Below are 23,013 nucleotides of genomic sequence, written 5' to 3'. Positions count from 1 at the left end.
TTTTTTTTTTTGCCTAAGACAAAATTCTCCTGACTCTTCCATTTTAAATAGTCATGTTACATAGAAACAAAGAGTAGATTGGTGGTTGTCAAAGGCTAGAGGCTGGGGAAAACGGGGAGATGTTGGTCAAAGGGTACAAACTTCCAGTTGTAAGATGAATAAGTTCTGGGCCTGTAATGTACAGTAGTTAACAATACTGTATTGTAGTCTTGAAAGTTGCTGAGAGAGTAGATCTCAGACGTTCTCGCCACAAAAAAAAAAAAAAAAAAAGGTAACCATGTGAGGTGAAGGATGTGTTAACTAACGTTATTGTGGCAACCATTTCACAACATATGTATATTAAATCATCACATAGTACATCTTGAACTTACACAATCTTATATGTCAATTATATATCAATAAAACTGGAGGGCGCCTGGGTGGCTCAGTTGGTTAAGCGACTGCCTTCGGCTCAGGTCATGATCCTGGAGTCCCTGGATCGAGTCCCGCATCAGGCTCCCTGCTCTGCAGGGAGTCTGCTTCTCCCTCTGACCCTCCCCCCTCTCATGTGCTCTCTCTCATTCTCTCTCTCTCAAATAAATAAATAAAATCTTTAAAAAATAAATAAATAAATAAAATAAAACTGGAAAAAAATCGTCATGTTACCTAGCTGTTTTCCAGCTGACTCTAACAGAAATATAGTTGAGCTAAATCTTTCTTAAAGTTCCTTAAATTTAATATTATGGGGAAAATGTTCATGCTTTATAATGTTCAACTGGCATTTTAATAAGCTTATTTGCAAGAAGGTAAATGCATTTTAACAGTTAATATAGAATTGTGCCTACAGATATCAGAGATTAGCAAAGATGAGTAGGGAGGGTCTGGAAGATGCTGACTTTCATAAAGAAGTTTAAAAACATTTCCCTTTTGAAACAGAATTTTCTCAGGCATTTTCCTGGCACTTTGCTGTTAAAATATAAATGGTTATGTGTAATGGTTAACTGCAGACTGTTATTGTTGGAAATTATTTTTATATGCACAAATTGTGATGGAAAGGAGAGTGGATTGCAAACATAAATTTGTGTTTTGGTTTTATTCTGACTTAGAAGGCAGACTTAACTTAAATTGTCTTCTATATCATCTCACCACTGGAAAAAGGGAAGTGAAGTCAGGCGAAAAACTGCTGGTCTTCTTGCAGAAAGGAAACAAATATGTAAGTATACATAGGCAGCCTTCAGTCTCTCTCTCTACTCAGCCCATCCTATGCACAGTCCTGATTTAGCATTAGTAAAATATTATGATGTCATTCCCCTAGTCTCAACTCTGGCTGTATGTTAGAACACTTGGAAGGCTTTTAAAATAAACCTATTTCCAGGCCCCACCCTACAGTTTTCTGATTTATTTGGTGTGGGTGTGGTTTGTGCATTGATATTTTTGAAAGGCATCCTAAGTAATTCTAAGGAGCAGACAGGAAGCCACTAGGCTAGAAGACAGAATCTGAACATTTGCATTTGCCTTTAAGGCAAATTTTCTATTACCCCCCGCCCCCGCCCCCCCCAGCTTGTTAAGCACTGGCCAGCTCAACTAGCCTCCCATGCCCTATGAACATTACTTGTGCTTCCCCTCTTCTATTCCTTTTTCAGGCATTCCAAGAGTTTCTTCCTCACACATTTTTTTCTGATTCAAATTCCTGCCCATTTTTCAAGATTCAGCTCAGTTTTTACCTTTTCCATGAAGCCTTCCCTGACTGCCTTTGACGAGAGGTCTTGCTCCCTCTTCTGAACTCACAAAGCAGTTATTGTCTAGAAAATCACCATATGCCTTCTCTTCTACTTTAAGTAGATGAATCTCACTTTTTTTTTTTTAAGATTTTATTTATTTATTTGACAGAGAGAGAGACAGCGAGAGAGGGAACACAAGCAGGGGGATTGGGAGAGGGAGAAGCAGGCTTCCGGCTGAGCACGGAGCCCGATGTGGGCGGGGCTCGATCCTAGGACCCTGGGATCATGACCTGAGCCGAACGCAGACGCTTAATGACTGAGCCACCCAGGCGCCCCTAGAGGGAGAAGCAGTCTTCCCGCCAAGCAGGGAGCCCGATGTGGGGCTCCATCCCAGGACTCTGGGATCATGACCTGAGCTGAAGGCAGATGCTTAACGACTGAGCCACCCATCTCACTTTTTATGTTTGTTATCCACCTACTTACTCTTCTAGCTTAGGCTTCTAGCATTACTTTGTATCTTTGACAAGCTGAATGTCTTGCACAGTGGAGGAAGTCAGTTGATATTCTCCCCTCCCATCCTCACTTCCACAGGTGTGGTTCAGGCCTTCGTTTCTCCTGGAGTCTTGCCCTGGTCCTACTGTGCCTTTCTGACAGCAGACTCTTTGGCTCTTTAAATCAGGCCAACGCATCAGTAACTCACATGGCCGAGGGCCAATAAAACTAACTGTATGCTTGTACTCTGATCATTCTTGCTCTCTTCCTATTTTTTACTCTAGATCACCCATTGGCTTCCTTTTCCCCTCTGTCCCCTCATTCTTCTACTCCCTATTCTGCCAGGACTTGATGGCAAAATTCAGTTTCTCAGGTTTTGACCTCTTGTATTCTCTAAAATGTCAGAGTATAACATACTTTCTGGATCTTTCTGTCCCTAATTCCTTTGGGCAAACACTTCCCCTGGCCAGGCTCTGGCCCAGCTGACCTAACTTATTCTGCCAGCACCCTGGTCTGATCTGTCACGATTCCCCTCAAAGAGAACAGACACTCTATACACTCTCTTTAGGATTCTCACCCTTTGGAAGAGAGCTGATTGAGTTGTCCACAGATTAAAAGCTTCTGTTGGTCCCTCATTGCCTGCAGAATAGGGTCTAAACCTGAGATGTCCAATATGGCAGTGATTCATATCCAGATAAAAAAGTGAGTTTCTGATGTCAGAACAATCTGGCTGTGACATCTGTCATCCCATTGATTGCTAGGGTTGGTTTGGCTGATCTGTCTGGCTGGGTGAGTGTCCCCTTCCTCCCTCACGGTTCCATGTGTTCCCCTCCCAAAGCGGAACATAGGTCGAAGAGGACAGCTTGCCCTGATAGAGGAAGATCATTCTTCCAGTAGCTGCGCTCTCCTGCTAGAACCTACAAACAAGCTCTCAAGGTCCATTTATAAGAGAAGGTAGGGTAGTCAAGCTTCTACGATTCCAGACACATCCAAATGAGGCCCTGCAGGTGGCAGTCTGCCTTTCTTTAAAAAAAAAAAAAAAATTTCCTCAGCTATGTCATGTTGTAAGTGGCTAGTGGCTATCATATCGGACAACACAAATACAGAACTTTTCCATCATTGCAGAAAGCTCTGTTGAACGGTGTTCTTCTAAATCCCTTAGTGTAGCTCATGAGGCCTTTTACAATCTCATCTCAACCTTGTGCTCTACCTTAATTTTTGGCTGCTACTTACCTTCAGTCCCACCCACTTTCTCAATGTTCCCCAACCCCTCAGTGCCCTTTTATAACTCGATGCCTTTGAACATGCTGTTCCTTTTTACTGAAATGCCCTTTGACTTTGTTTTCTGGCAAACTCCTATTTACCTTTTAAGATCCAACTCAAACATTACCTTTCTTGTGAAATTCCTTGACCTTCCTAAACACAATAATTTCTTCCTTTGTGTTTCCCTTGCTCATTGAAGCTAGCTCTATTGCCCTATCACTGTATTTTGTTATTATTTGCTGATAAATTTGGCTATGCTCTTGGAAAGGAGATGCTGACTGCTCTAATGGTTACCTGAAATTGTTTGCTTGAAGCCTGTTTGATATCAAGTATTTTCTTATGTATGTGCTTGTTATTCATGTATTTGGCATGTTTAAAAAGATCATTTGGTGCTTGCTTTAAAGTCCTTCCCCCTTCTGGGTAAACCCAGAATGACTTCCTGTCTTCCAGGGTGAAGTCCATTTCTCTTCTAATTAATTCTGACTGCACTTGAGACGGATGTGATAGGAGGAGTTGACAAGGTCAAAAACAGAGGGACCATATATGTAGGAGCTGGTTCAGATGTGCTCAGGTTCCGGTAGCGACACAAAATATTTAGCATGTGTTTGGGAGAAGAGTAGGGAGGGACTATAGAGAAAATAAAAACAGCCCATGGAACGAAAGTTGGGGAGTTGTGCTTGACTTTTTCCAGGCCAAGGCCAAAAGCAACGTATAGTAAGGTGGGAAGAGTTTCTATGACCATTTTGCAAAAGTGTACATTTTTTCCCCTCCTGGTATTTATTAAGATTTTAATAAATTCTTGTGACTCAAATTACTGGGAAGTAAATCCTCCTGACCAAGAAATTAGAATATGTTAGTTTATCTTCCGTGATTATGGTTAATATCACTCCGAAAGGCTTATTGTCTTCTGAGACGGCTGTAAATCCTATTGGCTCCGGATCTGAGAGACGCTAACAGATCACTCTTCACTAGCCCTGCCGCAAATCCTACGGTCAATCATTTTCTCTTTGGCGCCCCGACCACGCCCAGGGCTCAGACCACGCCCATCCAAGTCACCCTCCCGCCCACCTCTTGGCTCCGCCCCAGGCCTAGCAGAGGAAGATTCTTATTGGTGAAGAAGTTGTTCTGGTCCCGCCCCAGGGCACGGCGATAGGCCGAACCGGAGTGGGGCGGTGGTGGTTGGCTGCCTGGGGACGGGTCCCTAGCCGTGCCTGTCAGAGTGGCTGGCGGCAGTGGCGGCTCTCGGGGCTGGGTTGTCAGTCAGTGAGCAGAGGGGGAAGATGGCTCGCCGGGACCCGTTCTGTTAGGAAGAAGGGGGGCAGGTGGTGCTGCTACTCGGGAGAAAGCAGACCAGCCGCTGTCGCTGTCGCTGCGAGTCAGACAAGTCGAGGTTCTGGAGGTGGAGCTCGGGGAGCCGCTCTGGTGAGTCCGACCGAGCGACCCACGCCGGGCCCCCAGGGTGGCCGGCGACCGATAACTTTTTTGTCAGGGAGGAGCCGGGGCGAGGCGGCGGCGGGGAGGGGACCAGGACTTTGTCCCCGGGGCGGCGCCTTCGTTGGGGGTAACGGCTCCCTCGCGAGGCGCCGCGGGTGGGCGCGAGAAGGCGCTGGGCGCTAGGGGCGTCCGAGGGGCCGGAGCAGCCTGGTTGGTGAGTGGGCTGCGGCCGGCGGCTGCTCGCCCCGAAGTTGGGCGCAGCCCGTTTGCTGCCTGGGCGGCGGCAGCTTTGTGCGCCTGGACTCGGGTCTTTCTCTTTCCCAGCAAGGAGCAGTCCAGACTCCGGGCGTGCCCAGGGTGCAGCCGCCTCGGCCGGACACGCAGCCCCTCTGCGGGGGCCCCCCACCGCCATCCCGCCGCAGCTTATGCTCCGGCCTGGCCTCTCCCACTCCAGGGAGGTTACCGCTATCCGTCTAGTCTAGTGACCAAAATGGTCACCGTCGACCCCCCCCCCATCTTTAAAAGCAGCGTTCGCCTGGGTCTTTGGTGTCTCTCGTAGGGCGGTGAGATTCAGAAAGCGGCTACGATTCCTTCCTTGGTTATTACACTGGAGATCCGCTCTTCAGCACTTGCTCCCTTCTATGAGTTAGTCCTCTCCCGAGGCTGATTTTTAACGTACTCGGGAATCGTCGGGGTTTTGTCTGAAAATGGTTGCATTAAAAGACCCCAAGTTTGCACGCTTCAGCAAAACTGCGTATCTGCCCGTCAGCGTGCACAATTGTGCTCTGTACCCCTGAGTTTAGGCATTCCTGAAAGATTTTAATTTTGCCCTAGTGGTTTCATACTGCACAGGATCGGGTCTCTGATAAATACACTATCACACGCCCGGCAGCGTCTGCGCTCTCCAGGTAGGGGGAGTTTGTTCCACAGGCAGCTAGCTACTAATTTCAGAGACCGTACGATAGGCAGTAGGACCAAGCTGTCCTTTTGCAAATTATTTGTCCTTTGGGTCACAGAGTAGTTTTGGGAGCCGATATGCCACCTCTTTGGTTCATGTAACACTTGACAGTTTGAGATTTTCAGCTTTTAAAATCTTATCTGCATAGAGCCATAAGGATCGGCGTAACCTTGAGTCAATGTGATAGACCCAGGAGGGTTGTTTTCCATAAGAACATTTTCCTAACACCCAGATTGGCTGGCCCTCCCTCCAATTTCTAAGCATCTTTTCTTTGGGTTAATACATTTTAAGGTTTACAAGATGAATATTGGTCCCAAACACCATTTTTTTTTGAAGTGCAGGGAAAGGCAAGAAAGAAAAAATTTAGGATCTGCTTGGCCAATAGTAGCTTTAAAGTCATTTATTCAAATAATTCATTTACATAAAGTGGCTAAAGGGAAAACCATCATATATTTAGATTAAAAAATTCTGGATTTGGCTTATTTTCTTCTTTTTAGATTTACTATTATTATCATAGAGGGATTATAAAACCTCTTAATTATCAACATTAACAGTACTTGGATATAGACACCCAGATAAGGTGTTGGTTAGGTCAGTATGTTATTCCTGCTATGCTTTCTTTGTTGTGTTTCTATTTTATGAAATCTGATCTTGGTTGCATTTCTTAGAGTGGTGTTGTTTTGACAGAGTTTAAACATACAGTCACCTCTGTTTTATTCAGGATCCTGTTGTGTGATATTTATTTTGTAATAAATATTTAAAATCTTTGAAAAATGTTAGTATCAGTACCATTTGGGGGTATCAAGTTTACATTTTGTAAATAATTGAAATTATGTCAAACATATATTTATTTTGCACTGTCCCAGGCTGAATAGGTTCTAAGGCAGAAATGAGTGTCATAGTTCTTGTCATCAAGATATTTACTCTCTGATGTACAAGACAGATCAAGTAAGTGTTATAATACCATGTGATAAATGTGAATAGAGATATGCCTAGTGTAGTAAGGGAGCAGCAGAGTAGGAGATGGCTAAATCAGTTTGGATGTAGGTAGAGTCAGGAGCACACAGTACAGTTTTGAAATATCATTTAGCCAAGTGCAGGAGGTTAGTAACTTTCTAAGAGGAGAATAAGTGAGAAGGCAAGGAGGCGTGAGAAACTATGGCAGTTTAGAGAAGTCATTGTCAATGACAAAGTCAATAATAACATTGACATTAACATGACTTGAATGCAGGGGTTAGATAAGGAAATGGTGGAAGATGAGAATAGTGAGGGTGGTAGAGCTCCAGACCAGGGCATGGTTTCCTTGGCTACAGGGATTGGATTGAAGGTGATGAGTAAGAAGCCATTTAATGAATTTTTGTTTGAGACTCTCACCCTGGCAGAGTGAGGTAGAATCTGATAGGTCTTGTCACCTTTGGGAAGAAAGGAGGAGGAATCAGGACCCTGAGGATTTTACTTGGTTCTAGTAATTGGAAATGAGGGAAGATGATAAGTTCTCTTTGGGGTTTTTTGAATTTGAAGAAGCTGTGGAGCATTCAGGTGAAGATGTCAATTAGATGTTTGGATCCACGGGCATGGAACTTGTAAAGGAAATCAGGATTACAGGGCAGATTGGGGGTTGAATTGAAGCTGTATTGATTTGGTTATACTGAATACAATACAATTGGTCGTACTGATTTGGTTATATTGAAATGATTCAGGTAAGGCTTTTAGTATGATCAAAGCTGGAGAACAGAGTGATAAAAAGCAGAAATGGGTAGAAGAATAGTGTGAAAGAGATAGAAGAGTAGTAGTTAGAAAGGTAGGAGGAACATTAAGAAAGATGCTAAGGAAGGAGAGAATTTCAAACAGAGGTGGAATGGTTCAACAATTTTGATGCTGTAAGAGGTGTCAAGTAAGGAGAGGACTCCAGGGACAAGGGAATTGGTCAGGATTCCATAGGTGACTTTAACAAGTACAGTTTTAACTGAGTAGAGGTTCAGAGGGCAGTTGTTGGAAGACTGAGAAAAAATGGGTGATGATAAAGTAGACATACTTGAGTGAGGCCTTTCAAGAAAACTGAAGAAGGAAGAGAATGATAGCTATAGAGCAGTGGTTCTCATTCCTAGCTGTACATTTACAATTATCTGGGGAGCATTTAAGAATCTTGATCTCCAGGGGAAGGCCCATCCCAATTTGGGGTTGAGGTGGAACCTAGGCATTATATTTATTTCAACAGCTTTGTTGTAATATAATGGGCATGTAATAAACTACATGTATTTAAAGTGTGCAATTTAATGTTTGACATAGGTTTTCATTTGTAAAACTATCACTGCAATCAAAATAACGAGCATATCCATCACCTCCAAAAGTTTCCTTATGTCCCTTTGTAATTTCTCCCTCTCATCCTCAGGAAACCACTGATTACTTTTTGTTGCTATAGATTAGTTGCACAGGTATATATATTAAAGTTCCCTGGGTAATTCCAATGTGCAGGCAAGGTTGAAAACCACTGAAGAGGGATATAGGTTGAAGAAATGCTATGTTTGTTTCTTTACATGCGTAAAGAAAGTGAGAAGTAAGAGATTTAGGAAAGATGAGATATTTACTGGAACTGAGTCCCTGAGGAGATGGAAATGGATGACATTCAGAGCTTTGACAAATAACAAAGGAAGACAATTTGGAAACAACAAAGAATATGATGTTAAAGATAGCACATTTCTTTGTTATCAGCATCCACCATGTCGTCATGTAGTATCAAGTTTGAAGTACTCAAAAAAAAATTAGAGAGCATCTTAATATGTGGAAATGGATGCCACTCTGGAAAACTCCTTAAATGGAGGCTGGGACCCCTGGCATCACCATGTAATGCTTTGTCATTTTTTGGAGGGGAGCAGATGGAATTAACAGTTTGACTATTGCTTGTTATTGAGAGCCAAGTACTGCCAGAGTCTTTCTGGTCCTGTTGAAGTTAGGCTGCATGTCTGCACTGAGGAAAGAATATTTAACATTTGAAAATCATCTTTATGCTCAGAAGAAATCCTGTTTGCTTGCCCTTTGGATATATGCTTTTTAAATACATTGGAGGATAAAATCATTGCTCTGTCTCCATATGAGACTGAGAAGAGTTGTGATTAGAAGTTGTCAAAGGCCCACACTTTGTATCCTGAGAAAGGTAATATTTATATTCCCCTCCCTCCCTTCCTTCCTTCCTTCCTTCCTTCCTCCCCTCCTCCCCTCCCTCCCTTCTTTTTCTTTTCTTTTCTCTTTTCTTTCTTTTCTTTCTTTTCTTTCTTTCTTTCTTTCTTTTCTTCCTCCCTCCCTCCCTCCCTCCTCCCTCTTTCTTTCTTTCTTTCTTTCTTTTCTTTCTTTTCTTTCTTTCTTTTCTTTCTTTTCTTTCTTTTCTTTCTTTCTTTCTTTCTTTCTTTTCTTTCTTTTTTTCTTTCTTTTCTTTCTTTCTTTCTTTCTTTCTTTCTTTCTTTCTTTCTTTCTTTCTTTCTTCCTTCCTTTCTTTCTTTCTTTCTTTCTTTCTTTCTTTCTTTCTTTCTTTCTTTCTTTCTTTCTTTCTTTCTTTTCTTTCTTTCCTCTTCTTTCTCAGTATTTGGCTGTATTTAAAAGTTGAGCTCTACCAGTTCTGATGTCCAGGGCTTATTCTTAACTTTTGATTCTTACCTTTGACAGGGGGCCGAAAGCAGAATGGTTAATTCTAAATATTATTGGACATTGTACTTGATCATAAATAAACGTGGAGCAAAAACTTTTGTCTGATTTCTAAAGTTCTGAAAATTTCTTTCATTGTGATTAGAGTATCAAAGTATGATCTGACCTAGACAGTAGGCATCCCTAATTTTGGTGCAGCCTAAAATCAATGTTAGCATGATTTTAGATACTATTGTTACTATAGTGACAGCAATTTTGTAAACATCCTGTATTTTCCTAATTATTAATTAGGATATAATAATTGTAGGAAATTTGGAAAATTTAGGAATGCATAAATGATAAATAACATTTCTGATGCCTCCACCCAGAGATAATTATTAACACATTAGTGAATATCTTTATAAGTTCTTTTTAATGGGTATTTACTTTTTTTTAACAAAAAGAAACCATACTGTATGTACTATGTTTTTGTTTTTTGTACATGCTGTTTTGTTACTAGCTTATTTTCACTTAATTGAATGAATGCTTATCTGAGTCAATAAAATATTATTTTATGGCAAAACATCATTTAAAATCTATGGTTAATATTCTAGAATATGGATTTACTATCATTTATTTCCGTTGTTGAAGATTTAAGCTCTTTCCAGTAATTCTGAATGAATAGTATAGCAGTTAGCTTGATAGATTAATCATTGCCCATATCGTTATTTCCTTAGGATAAATTCTGACATCAAAAGATATGCATATTTTAATTATTTTTAATAAATAGTAATAGATTGCTTTCCAGAAAGGCTTAATATTCATTTTTTTGGTTATGCTTGAGAATGCTGGCAATTTCTCCATTTTCAGCACTATGAATTAAAAAACTGCCATTTTGACATGAAAAGTTGTATCTTCTATATTTTTAAATTTCATTGATTATTAGTGACATATATATATGCATATATATATATATATATATATATATATATATGATTGTTTTCCTAGGATTAGTGATATATATAGATATATACATATATATGAGTTTTTTCCTAGGCTTTCTATTCTGCTTCATGGGGCTGTTTATTTTTTGCTCCAGTAATTTCAAACAGTCTTAGTTTATTGTAACTTTTTAATGTATCTTACTATATGGTTGTGTGAATTCCTCTTATCGTTCTCAAAACATTTTTAGCATTTCTCATATATTTCTTTTTTCAGATTACTTTTAATTCAATTTATTAAGATCTCAAAAAATCCCCAGTGGAATTTCAAATTAATTTTTTTGAGATAGGTGTGATATCTTTACAATATTTTCATCATTTCAAGTCATTTTATAAAAATTATTTTCTTATTTTTTTATTAAATGAACTCTACCCCAATATTGGGCTTGAACTCACAGTTCTGAGACCAAGAGTCACACGCTCTACTGACTGAGCCAGCCAGGTGCCCCTAAGTCATTTTTAAATGACTCAGTGTTTTATAGTTTTCTTCATGTGGTTCTGCCTATTTTTAAAGTAAGTTTTTGATATTTTAAAAATTGCTATTGCCAATGGAATCTCTTTTCATTGTATTTTAAAGAGGATTGCATCTTCCCAATGGAACACAGAAAAGTTGGTGATTTAGGTATACTGTTTTCTAACTGGTCATTATGAAATTCTTAATTCTATAGTTTTTTTTAAGATTGTTTAAATTTATTTATTTGAGAGAGAGAGAGTGCACATCAGTGTGGGGATGAGGAGCAGAAGGAGAGAGAGAGAATCTCAGGCAAACTCCCTGCTGAGCAGGGAGCCAGATGTGGGGCTCCTTTCCAGGACCTTGAGATCATGACCTGAGCCGAAGTCAAGAGTTGGATGCTCAACTGACTGAGTCACCCAGGTGCCTCTTAATACTTAGGTTTTTATTGGATTTTGTAATACAGCAGTTATAGCATTTGTAAATGATGATAATCTTGTCTTGCCAATATTTAATCCTTATTTCTTGTTTTACATTAAATTTCTAGAGTAATGTTAAATTATATTAGTGAATAGTGAGCATCTTTGGCTTTTTTCTCATTTGAGTGAGAATTCCTTTAGTGTTTCACAGTTATGTATTCTTTCTGACAGCTTTTTATTTTTTAGCATGTTAAAAAAATAGTCTTCCTTAATTCCTTTTTGGAATTGAGATTTAATTGGAAGAAGATACTGAATTTGATCACATACCCTCGTGATGTACGTTGAGGTGATCATATGGTTTTTCTTCTTTTACCTATTGGTTGATGAATTATGGTAGAGGACTTCCTAGTAGATTTCACCAAACAATTGCTGTCTTTGGAGTAAAGGCAACTTGATAATAGCATACGTCTTTAAAGTAGTGCTAGATTTGATTGCTATGTCAGATTGTCTTTAGTATTCCTCTTATATTATCTTTTTCAGGTTTTAAGTTTCTGAATGTACTAGCTTTGCAAAATAAAAAAAAGGGAGAGGGGCACCTGGGTGGCTCAATCAGTTAAGCTTCTGATTCTTGATTTCAGCTTAGGTCATGATCTCAGGGTGGTGAGATCGAGCCCCACATCCAGCTCCCCACTCAGTGGGGAGTCTGCTAGAGATTCTCTCCCTCTCCCTCTCCCCCTTCCCCCCATGCATGTTCTCTCTCTCAAATAAATAAATAAATCTTTAAAAAGAGAGAGAGAGAGTGAGAGAGAGAGAAGCTTTCCATCTTTTTATATGCTCTGACAATTAATCTTTTCCTTAAGGCCTGAAATAGTTTAGCTATAAAAATGTCTAGGCCTTTTGGATTGAATACAATTTATTGAGATTTTCATATGTGCTACTTTCTAAGTACTTTGCATAATTAATTTCATTTAATCTGTGTACAACTTTATGAGATATAAGTATTATTATCCTTACTCTACAGATAAAGAAACTGAGACTCAAAGAGGTTAAAATACTTGTTCAAGATCAGCAACTAGTTAGTAGTAGAGAGTTCAAGCTGAATTCCTCTCTGATGCCATAGCTCATGTTTTTAATCAGTACCCTAATTTTTCCTTAATCATACTCTTTCCTTATTCTCAGTTACTGAGAAATAAATTTAATTATTTTATTTGAATGTCTTATTGTTTTCCTTTTTGCCCAATTAATTTCAGTTTTTTGTAACCCTATCATAATTACTACTGGTCTGTTCTATGTGATATCATATTTTAACAAATACATCCAAGTATGGTTATGGTAGAAGATCCCAGAATGGGAATGGGATGATAAATGTATAATGTACTTTATATAATTTACATTTTAATTTATTGGGGATTCAAGGTCAATTTGCATTCCTGAATCCTGTTTGTACCTTGTAAAGAATGTTAAGTGCAACACAGATAAAATTTCCAGAAGTTGGGGAAATAGTACTTTTCCATTTTAGTTTAAATATTTGGCATTATTGAGGCTTGCATCAGGATAACCTTTTAGTAGTAAATGTTAAGTGGTATTTGTTTGGTGTTTGTTTTCCTGAACAGAGAGTCTTTTGATTAACTGATGAACATTAGTTGCTTTCTCCTATAAATGCATAAGGATTCGTTCAGTTATTTGTACTGGACTTAATGAAAACATTGTATATGAGTTCTTAAACTGTAACTATGAAAATTATTTGAGGCTTCAGCTATTGGAAATTTACATTTACTCTTTTATAGAATGATGTTTAGGCTTGGAAATTTGAGAGAATAATGTAAGCCTTAAAAGTGCTTAAATTGGGCAAGCAATTATGAACTGTATTTTTTTAAAAAGATTTTAAAAAAAAATTTTGGGAGAGAGAGAGAGCAAGAGCATGAACCATGGGGAAGGGCAGAGGGAGAGGGACAAGCAGACTCCCTGCTGAGCAGGGAGCCCGACATGGGGCTTGATCCCAGGACCCTGGGATCATGACCTGAGCCGAAGGCAGATGCTTAACTGACTGAGCCACCCAGGTGCCCCTTATGAACTCTATTTTAATCTTTTTGAGCTTGCCTGGGTTTTTTTCCCTTTCAAATGTAAAGAATTAATTTAGTTAGGGTATTGATTCTAATCAACGTACACATCCTGTACTCCCCACCTCTGCCCATGGGGGTATAAAAAGTTGCCAGTCTGACCTCTTTAAACTTTCCAGGTATATATATTCCCTTTTGAACTAAAAGTTCAATGTTCCTGCTGATTCATTAATCCGTAGATATTACTGTGGTGGATGGAGTGGCAACATAGCCCCCCAAGCAGTACTTAGTAGTGTAGAAGAGGGAGAGACTATTTTGGGAAATTATGAATCTTCAAGTGGGTCCTGATAAGGGAATGGAAGGGAAGGTAGAAGTATTTAGAACGGGGTTGGAGAGAGAAGTGTCTAAGTAGGGAAGGTAGAAATGTGCATATCGAATGGGCTGTTCAAGAAGTACAGAAAGTCAGAATGGTTATGTGGGTGATAGAACCAGAATATTGAGGACAGTGAAGTCTTAGAGTTTTGGAAAGGAAGATATTTGTGGCAAGGTTAAAGAGAAAGAATATTGAGAAAAAAAAAACCAATAGCTTTGTCATTTCTAAGGTGATGGAAAGTATATGATGAGAACCAAATACATACTGTAAAGGGGGTTAAGGAATAAATTGGTGGTGAAATAATTGGAGGCAGTGGCAGTAGATTAGGCTACTAAATCAGAAAGTTAATCGGTGAAGAATAAATAAGGATGGAAGTAGCTGGAAAGCATTAGAATCTAATGAAGTCTCAGACCCTCCTGTCCAGCCCTGCAGTCTCCCCTTTTAGGAACCATAAGCTTCTGAAATGCATTCTCAATTGTCCAGTTGATAAATATTTTGTTAGTAATAATTAGAGCTATTATTATTGAGCATCTATGGTGTGCCAGTGCTTTATTTGTATTATTTTTATCCCTAAAACTTTCCTGTGATGTAGACGTTATCAGTACTTTTCACAGTGGTGACATTGAGATTGGCAAGTTTAAGTATTTTGCTGGAAAGTGAGCACGAGTTTTTTGGACTCTTTGTTGTGGCATGTTGCTTTTTCTATTTATTGAGCTGTGTTAAAACATTAGAGGGGAAGGGTGGAAAAGGACCATAAGGTATGATTACTCTCTGAATAGAAAGGAGTGGAGGAGAAATTTTAGCTATGCTTGCTGTAATTTGTGTTAACTGCATTTTGTATTTAAAATGTTTTATAAAAGGATTCCTTTTTTAAAAAAAATTTTATTTATTTATTTGACAGAGAGACAGAGAGAGAGAAAGAGAGAGAGAGCACAAGCAGGGTAGAGTGGCAGAGGGAGAGGAAGAAGCAGGCTCCCCACTGAGCAAGGAACCCCATGCAGGGCTCGATCCCAGGACTCTGGGATCATGACCTGAGCTGAAGGCAGACACTTAACCAACTGAGCTACCCAGGCATCCCCCCCCCCCGCTTTTTAAAAAGATTTTATTTATCTATTTGAGAGAGAGAGCATGTGAGAGCACAAGTAGGGGAGAGGGGCAAAGGCAAAGGGAGAAGCATGGGGCTCCAACCCAGGACCCTAGGATTATGATCTGAGCCAAAGGCAGACACTTAACCAACTGAGCCACTCAGGCGCCCCAAAAGGATTCCTTTCAATAAGCTTCTCTACCATATGTATAACATTTAATTTTTAACAAGTCCCTTTTTTTGGGAAGATGAAGGGCTTTTTTTTAAATCCATATAATGATAGGTTGAGGGGAAAGGAAGAACAGGCCAAGAAAGGTAAGGGTAAAACTTACTCTTTTCACTATCAGAACTTCAGATATGCTTCATAGGTGTGTTTTAGGTAGCACCTCAGGAAGGAAATGGTGTTGAGCTGGTCCCTGAAGTAATCAGGGCAGATACTTTTCATGTCAACAGATTATAAAGCTCCAGAGTTCAGTTATATAATGTGATTTATGGCACTTGGAGTCCCTCAGTCAGGAATTGGTTATTGGTGAAAGGGTCCAAATAGGTGTTTAGTTTTCTGTTATAAATCCTTTCTTCAGAAACAATGCATAATTGTAAAAGAAATGCTTAAACTACTTTAGGGATTCTAAACATTCTTACAGGACTTTCAAGTATTTGGGGAGGAACCAAGATAGAAATTTTTGTTGTACTACTTTTAGTTTCATATTCAGTGGCAAAGCAACATCTAAGTTATATTTTGTTATACTCATATAAAACTTAATATTATTGAAAACTTTATTTTTTAAAAATGTATAATTCAGCCTCTGCTAAAACAAAGTGACTGTTAACCCAGTTAATATGAATCAGCGTGATCATACTGAACTATTTATTGCTGCTTTGCTTCCTATAATTTTTAAACCAAGATAAACAACTATTTTAATAAGATCTACTGAGTTTCTGACTGAGAAGAATCAAGGAGAATTTTGTAGTAGAGTCAAGATCTGTTGCTTTTATTATTATGGCTGTGCTAGTACACATTACCTTCATTAACTGTGCTTACTTGCATTTTCTCTTTGCACCCTCCCTTTGCCCCCATCATTTTTGAATTGAACATCTGAGCCTCTATTGGCAGACTTTATTAATGGTTGAGAGTTTCATTCCAGTTTACGAAAGGGCAGTGACTCACTCTAAGACATCAACTCAACCCACAAGTCAACTGGAATTTGGTTCTCTTAACATTTCTCTCTTTCTTTGTTCCCAACATTAGAGCAGGGAAAACTGCCATTTAGAATGCAAAAAGCTTGAAAGAAATTAAAGTAGAGCTATGCTTTGGAAAGTGTATTTTTGTATGCTATAATTTTGGGGAAAGAGAGAGGAAAAAGGGGCAAATGATAGCAAAATGATTGCAAGATAAAATTTACATTGGGCTTTCTTTTACATTCCTCCCCGTTTCCTCATAACATTTGTTTTTATTTTATTTGCTTATACCCTGATTTGCCTTGCTTTATTTCAAAAGGGATTAAAGGACACTCACTTTTGCTATGTTTTAGGTTTAACTTGTCTCCCCTAGTGGACCATGAATCCCTCAAGTCAGGGACTATGTCATATTCAGTTTTGTAAACCTAGCATCTGGGACATAGTAGACATTCAATAGTTTATGAATAAATGGATGATATTTAAACACCTCTAGTACAAGAAAAGAGAGTGAGATTACTTGCTACAACCCTAGTTTATAGCAGCTGAATAAACTGCATCATGGGCTGAATCATGTCTCCTGCCCCCTTTTTTATACGTTGAAGCCCTAATACCCAGGACCTCAGAATGTAACCATAATTGGAGATGGGGTCTTTATAGAGGGAATTAAGGTAAAATGAGGTAATCAGGGTGGGCCCCAGTCCAATATTACTGGTGTCCTTATAAGAGGAAATTGGGACAGGACTTGCACAGACTGAATATGATATGAAAACACAGGGAGAATATGACTACAAGCCAGGGAGGAAGGCCTGGAACAGATCCTTTCCTTATGACTCTCAGTAGGAATCAACCCTGCTGACACCTTGAGCTTGGACTTCTAGCCTCCAGAAAATGTGAGAAAATAAATTTCTTTTGTTTAGGCCACTGTCTGGTACGTTGTTACAGCAACCCTAGCAAACTAATATGGGTGACTTTTCTGCTTGGATGTAGCAAAATCCCAAATAGCCCTAATGTACATATCCCCAAGGAACAGTTTGCAGTGCTTAGTGCCAAAACCTTAAAACTTTTATACACTTCCCCCAGGCAAAACACGGGAGAGAGAAATTTGGATGGCTCAATGGAGAAAGTAATAACTATTCGTCTCTTTTCATTGCCCCCCACAGTACAGGCAATGGCAAACAGCTGGCTGATTCTTTAGTTCAATTGAATTTGTTTGGTTTGGCAAGGAAAAAGTGTTTATGGGGTATTTGTGTTCTTAAGTGTTCAAGAGCCTCTGCCAATAGACCTGGTTGCTTTTTCAAAGTAGAAACTGGAAGAAGAAGACTGAATAAAATACTTTTTAATGCAATGTTGATTTGAACTAATTGCTTGTACATAATCTTAGCAACATTACTTTGCCTGTATTATAATCCACAGGGTCAGAGCAGTGTATCTTTTGGCTCATGCCTATTGCTTTGAAAGTTGCCATACCCTCTGATCATCAACCAATTATACTGAGTTGCCTCAGTTATTTTCAGCATTTTTCACCACATGCTTTAGCCATAAGCTAGATAGATATGCATTTTTTGCCTTTTTTAAAAATTGGACTATATATTAAATAGTGCTGTGTTTAGTCAACTCCTTTATAGTGTTTTGAGATACTTTGCTGAAAGAGAAAAATTTTGAACATATACAAAAGTAGAACACTTGCTCTTTCATCATTTGGAAGCAGTTATCAGAGTTCTGAGAATAGGGAAAACTAAATTAACTAGTGAACTGTGTGTCACCCTGCTAAAGATGATTTTGCTTAGCATCCCATAATGCTGTGTGTGTCCATCAGTAGTAAATTCTGGCCAATGAGCTATATGTGTATATGTGCTGCCAAAGTGAGCATTGCTATATGTGTAAGTTGAAAGGGGCTCAGGGAAGGAAGTCTCCTTAAAAGAAAAGAGGAGGACATCCTTTTCCCTCCTTAACCTTTTTCCTGGAATGTGAGCAGGATAGCTATGGTTGCCATCTTGAAATGTGAAGTAGCCTTGAGGATGGAAGCAATTTTGCTAGGATAGTAGAACAAAACTGACAGCTGTGCCACCATATCAGCCCTGGTTGCCAGCCTCTTCCCACTCATTTTTAATGAGAAGGAAATAAACTTTATCTTGTTTAAGTTATTGTTACTTGGATTTTACTATAATATGCACTTAATTAGTTTCTAACCAATAAAATCACTTAAATTATAGTAATTAAAATAGTGTGGTAGAGATGCAGGAATAATCAAAAGATCATTGAAATAGAGTCCAGAAACAGACCCAAGTATGTGACAATTTAATTTATATTAAATGTATCAGTTCTTACCTGTGGGAAATGATTGAATAAATGGTGTTGACATAACTGGTTATTCATTTGGGGAGAATAGGTTAGATTCACACTGTGTGTGTATATATGTAAAAAATCCAGAAGTATTAATGATTTATCACATAAAAAATAAAACTGTAATAACTCTAGAGGAAAACATTGGAGAAAATTTTTATGAAGCAAAATTCAGTATTAATAAAGGAAATGATTATCAGACTTGATTATGTAAAAACGTAAAACTTTCTATACAGTGAAAATACCAAAAACAAAACTAAAAGACAAATGACAAAACTGGGAAAATATTTGTAACATTTAAAAAAGGTAGTCTGTGATAAGCTCTATAAATACATTTATTTGTTTTTATTTATTTAAAATCAATTTAATTAACATATAGTATATTATTAGTTTCAGAGGTAGGGTTTAGTGATTCATCAGTTGCATATAACCACCAGTGTTCATTACATCAAGTGCCCTTCTTAATGGCCATCACCCAGTTACCCAATCCCCCCCACCCAACTCCCCTCCAGCAACCCTCAGTTTGTTTCCCATAGTTCAGGGTCTCTTATGGTTTGTCTCCCTCTCTGATTTCATCTTCTTTTATTTTTCCTTCCCTTCCCCTATGTTCATCTGTTTCGTTTCTTAAATTCCACATATGAGTGAAATCATATGGTATTTGTCTCTCTCTGACTGACTTATTTCACTTAGCATAATACCCTCTAGTTCCATCCACATCATTGCAAATGACAAGATTTCATTCTTTTTGATGGCTGAGTAATATTCCATCATCTATATATACCACATCGTCTTTATCCATTCATCAATTGATGGACATCTGGGCTCTTTCCATAGTTTGGCTATTGTGGACATTGCTGCTATAAACATTGGGGTGCATGTGCCTCTTCGAATCACCATGCTCGTATCCTTTGGATAAATACCTAGTAGTGCAATTGCTGGGTTGTAGGATAGCTCTGTTTTTAACTTTTGAGGAACCTCCATACTGTTTTCCAGAGTGGTTGTACCAGTTCGCATTCCCACCAACAGTGCAAGAGGGTTCCCCTTTTTCCACATTCTCACCAACACCTGTTGTTTCTTGTATTGTTAATTTTAGCCAGTCTGACAGGTATGAGGTGATAGCTCATTGTAGTTTTGATTTGTATCTCCCTGATGCCAGTGATGTCTGTTTTATGTCTTCCTTGGAGAAATGTCTGTTCATGTCTTTTGCCCATTTCTTGATTGGATTATTTGTTCTTTGGGTGTTGAGTTTGATAAGTTCTTTATAGATTCTGGATACTAGCCCTTTATCTGATAAGACATTTGCAAATATCTTCTCCCATTCTGTCCATTGTCTTTTGGTTTTGTCGACTGTTTCCATTGCTGGGCAAAAGCTTTTTATCTTGATGAAGTTCCAATAGTTTATTTTTGCTTTTGTTTCCCTTGACTTTGAAGACATGTTTAGCAAGAAGTTGCTGTGGTTGAGGTCACAGAAATTGCTGCCTGTGTTCTCTAGGATTTTGATGGATTCCTTCTCACATTTAGGTCTTTCATCCATTTTGAGTTTATTTTTGTGTATGGTGTAAGAAAATGGTCCAGTTTTCCCAACACCATTTGTTGAAGAGACTGTCTTTTTTTCCATTGGATATTCTTTCCTGCTTTGTCAAAGATGAGGTGACCATAGAGTTGGGGGTCCATTTCTGGGTTCTCTGTTCTGTTCCATTGATCTATATGTCTGTTTTTTTGTGCCAGTACCATACTCTCTTGATGATACAGCTCTGTATTAGAGCTTAAAGTCTGGAATTGTGATGACACCAGGTTTAGTTTTCTTTTTCAACATTTCTTTGGCTATTCTGGGTCTTTTCTGGTTCCATACCAATTTTAGGATTGTTTGTTCCAGCTCTGTTAAAAATATTGATGATATTTTGATAGGGATTGCATTGAATATGTAGATTCATTGGGTGGGGTGGGGGCGTGGAGAGGGGAGGGAGAGGGGTCTTGCCAGGCTTCTGCCTTTTGCTGGGCCCCTGCTCCAACAGTGGTCGCCCTACCATGCCAGGGTTTGTCGTTTATGGCAACACTGAGCAGAAAGCCAGCGCCTAGACTTGGAGTTTTCAGTCAGCTTTCCTGCTCTGATGCTTGGGAACTCTGCCTCAGTCAGGCACCCCTGTTCTTTTTGTGACCCTGGGGATCCTGAGACCACACTGTCCCACCTGGGATTCTGCCCTGCTTAGCCATCCGAGCACCTTTAGGCCAGGGGTGTCTCCAACTGTAGCAGACTTCTAAACATTCTGATTTTGCACTCCACTCCTTATCCTACTTTCCAGTAGCATCCTTATGCAAGCTCTCTCCCCCACCCCGGGTTTATATTCTAATATATTGCCCTGGATTCATGTCTCTGCACCTCCTACCTTGCAAAAAGTGGTTGCTTTTCTATTTGTAGAATTGCAGTGATTCTTTTCTCAGATCCCCAACTGATTTCACAGGTGTTCAGAATGATGTGATAACTAGCTGAATTCCAGGGACCAGATGAAATGAGTGTCCCCTACTCCTCCACCATCTTAACTCCTCACCTACATATAAATTTAAAGGAAAAAAATAGGCAAAGTATAAGTAGGCAATTCACAGAAGAGGAAATAGAAATAATAAACATTTGAAAAGATTTTCAAAGAAATGCAAGTGGAAGTCTGCACTGTAGCTTTTTTGGCCCATAAAATTGGCAATAATTAAGAAGATTAATAATATCTACAATCGGTTAGGGTGTAGGGAAATGAGCACTTTCATCTATTCTTAGTGGAAGTATAACATGATATAACCTTTATGGAGGGCAATTAAATTTCAATTACAAGTAACCTTTGATCCAGCATCCTGAGTCTATCCTATAGAAGTACTTGCAGAGATACAAGAAAGTTTATCACAGCATTGTTTAAATAGTGAAAATTAGAAACAACTATTTTAAGGGACTGGAAAAAAAATTTCAAAATGGGTAATAACCCCTAACTTAGTAGATTTAGCTAAAATTGTAATATTCAGAAGTTTTTTTTTTCCCGAAAGAGACCAATTTCTCTATATATGTTCTATGGTATATTAGTTATCTGTTGCTGTGTGACAAATTACCCCAAAACTTAGTAGCTTAAAAATAACACAGATTTATTATTCTTGTGATTTTATGGCTTCTGGGTTCAGCTGGGCAGTTCTGCCTCTGTAGAGCTGAAATCAGTTTAGCTGAAATCACTTGTACAGCTGTATTCCTCTGGGAGCTTACATGAGGCTGAAATTCCCAAGATGGCCTCTCATCTTCCAAGATTTTTCTCCATGGTGCTTCTTAGCCACATGTCTATCCCTGAGCTTTTATAGCATGGTGGCTACCTTCTAAGAGAAAGTATTTCTAGAGGACATGTCCCAGGTGCAAGAACTTATTAAACCTCTGCGGGAATCATGCTTGTTAAAGTCCTTTGGCCAAAACAGGTCACATTGCCAAGCCCAGTATCAATGTGGGTGAGGACTGCATGAAAGTGTAAATAGTAGAAGGGGTTGTTTGTTGAAGGCCATAAATATAGTGATGATAGTCTACCACACATGGAAAAAATAAAGGTAAAAAGATAAAGTCTTAGTAGAGAGTGATTCCTTTTTTGGGGGGGGGTGAAAAAATCAAAACACAAATTGACTATCGTATTATATCAAATTGAATGTAGGTGGAGTTATGAGGATCTAGCTGTGTCCTATTAAAAATAAGACATTAAAGAAATTTATACAAATGTGAAACAAAACCACTCTTCTCAATAACTTTGTAGGAAAATTGTTATATTTATTTATTTATGATTATTTTTTATTTGAGTATAGTTGACACACAATGTAACATTAGTTTCAGGTGTATAACTTAGTGATTTGACAAGTTTATACACTATGCTGTGTTCGCTGCAAGTGTAGCTACCATCTATCCCTTACATTGCTGTTACAGTATCATTGACTATATTCCTTATGCCATGCTTTTTATTCCCATGATTTATTCATGAAAGAGTGTTATTTTTAATAAAAATATGTTACTATGTTGACATGTACTGGGTTTATTGTAACAAGTGTTTAAAGTTTTGTCATTAAAAATTTCAAATATGATAAGTATCAGTAAATATAACCACCATAGACAAAAGCTGTTCGGGATTCTCAGTAATTTTTAAGAGTAAAGAATTTTCATAACTGTTGCTTATATAGTATATGCATGGAAAAGAATTTGAAATAACACACAATAGTACAACAGTGCTTTCTTATGAAGAGTGGGATAGCAGCAGTGAGAAAGATGACATTTCTTTTAATTATGTGGAAAAGATGTAAGTGTGGCAATTTTTAAAATCTCCGATATAGAAAAATATTAGTGGAGTTGGGACATTAATAGTCCACCAAAGTGTTTATAGTTTTTTGTTTGTTTTGTTTTCTTTTTTAATAGAAATTTTATAATTCTTTTAGTTGCATAATAAGCAGAACCCTTGTTTTACCCTCTACATTGCTGATTTTGTATATTTCGGATGCTTTTATCATGATTCTAGCACTTGTAATTATTCCCCTGGAAAATATAGGGTGCTACCTTGATTCAATTTCCCCCTCATCTATCTTCCTCACTTCCTTTGCCATCTGGATTACAGACACAGACCATATCTTCCTGTT

At 38.6% G+C, this 23,013-nt stretch overlaps 1 protein-coding gene across 1 annotated transcript in view; it reads left to right on the top strand.

The window, feature by feature from the left end:
- Positions 1 to 4,676: 4,676 nt before the first annotated feature.
- Positions 4,677 to 23,013, top strand: part of HYCC1 (hyccin PI4KA lipid kinase complex subunit 1) — an 88,875-nt gene continuing 70,538 nt past the window's right edge. The window contains exon 1 of the mRNA XM_036078557.2: positions 4,677 to 4,877. The gene's annotated coding sequence lies outside the window, so the exon portion shown is untranslated. The remainder of the gene's footprint in view (positions 4,878 to 23,013) is intronic.

This window comes from Halichoerus grypus, chromosome 12, assembly GCF_964656455.1.
Source record: "Halichoerus grypus chromosome 12, mHalGry1.hap1.1, whole genome shotgun sequence".
In the NCBI taxonomy this organism is placed as follows: Eukaryota; Metazoa; Chordata; class Mammalia; order Carnivora; family Phocidae; genus Halichoerus; species Halichoerus grypus.
This window is presented reverse-complemented; position numbering and strand designations above follow the sequence as displayed.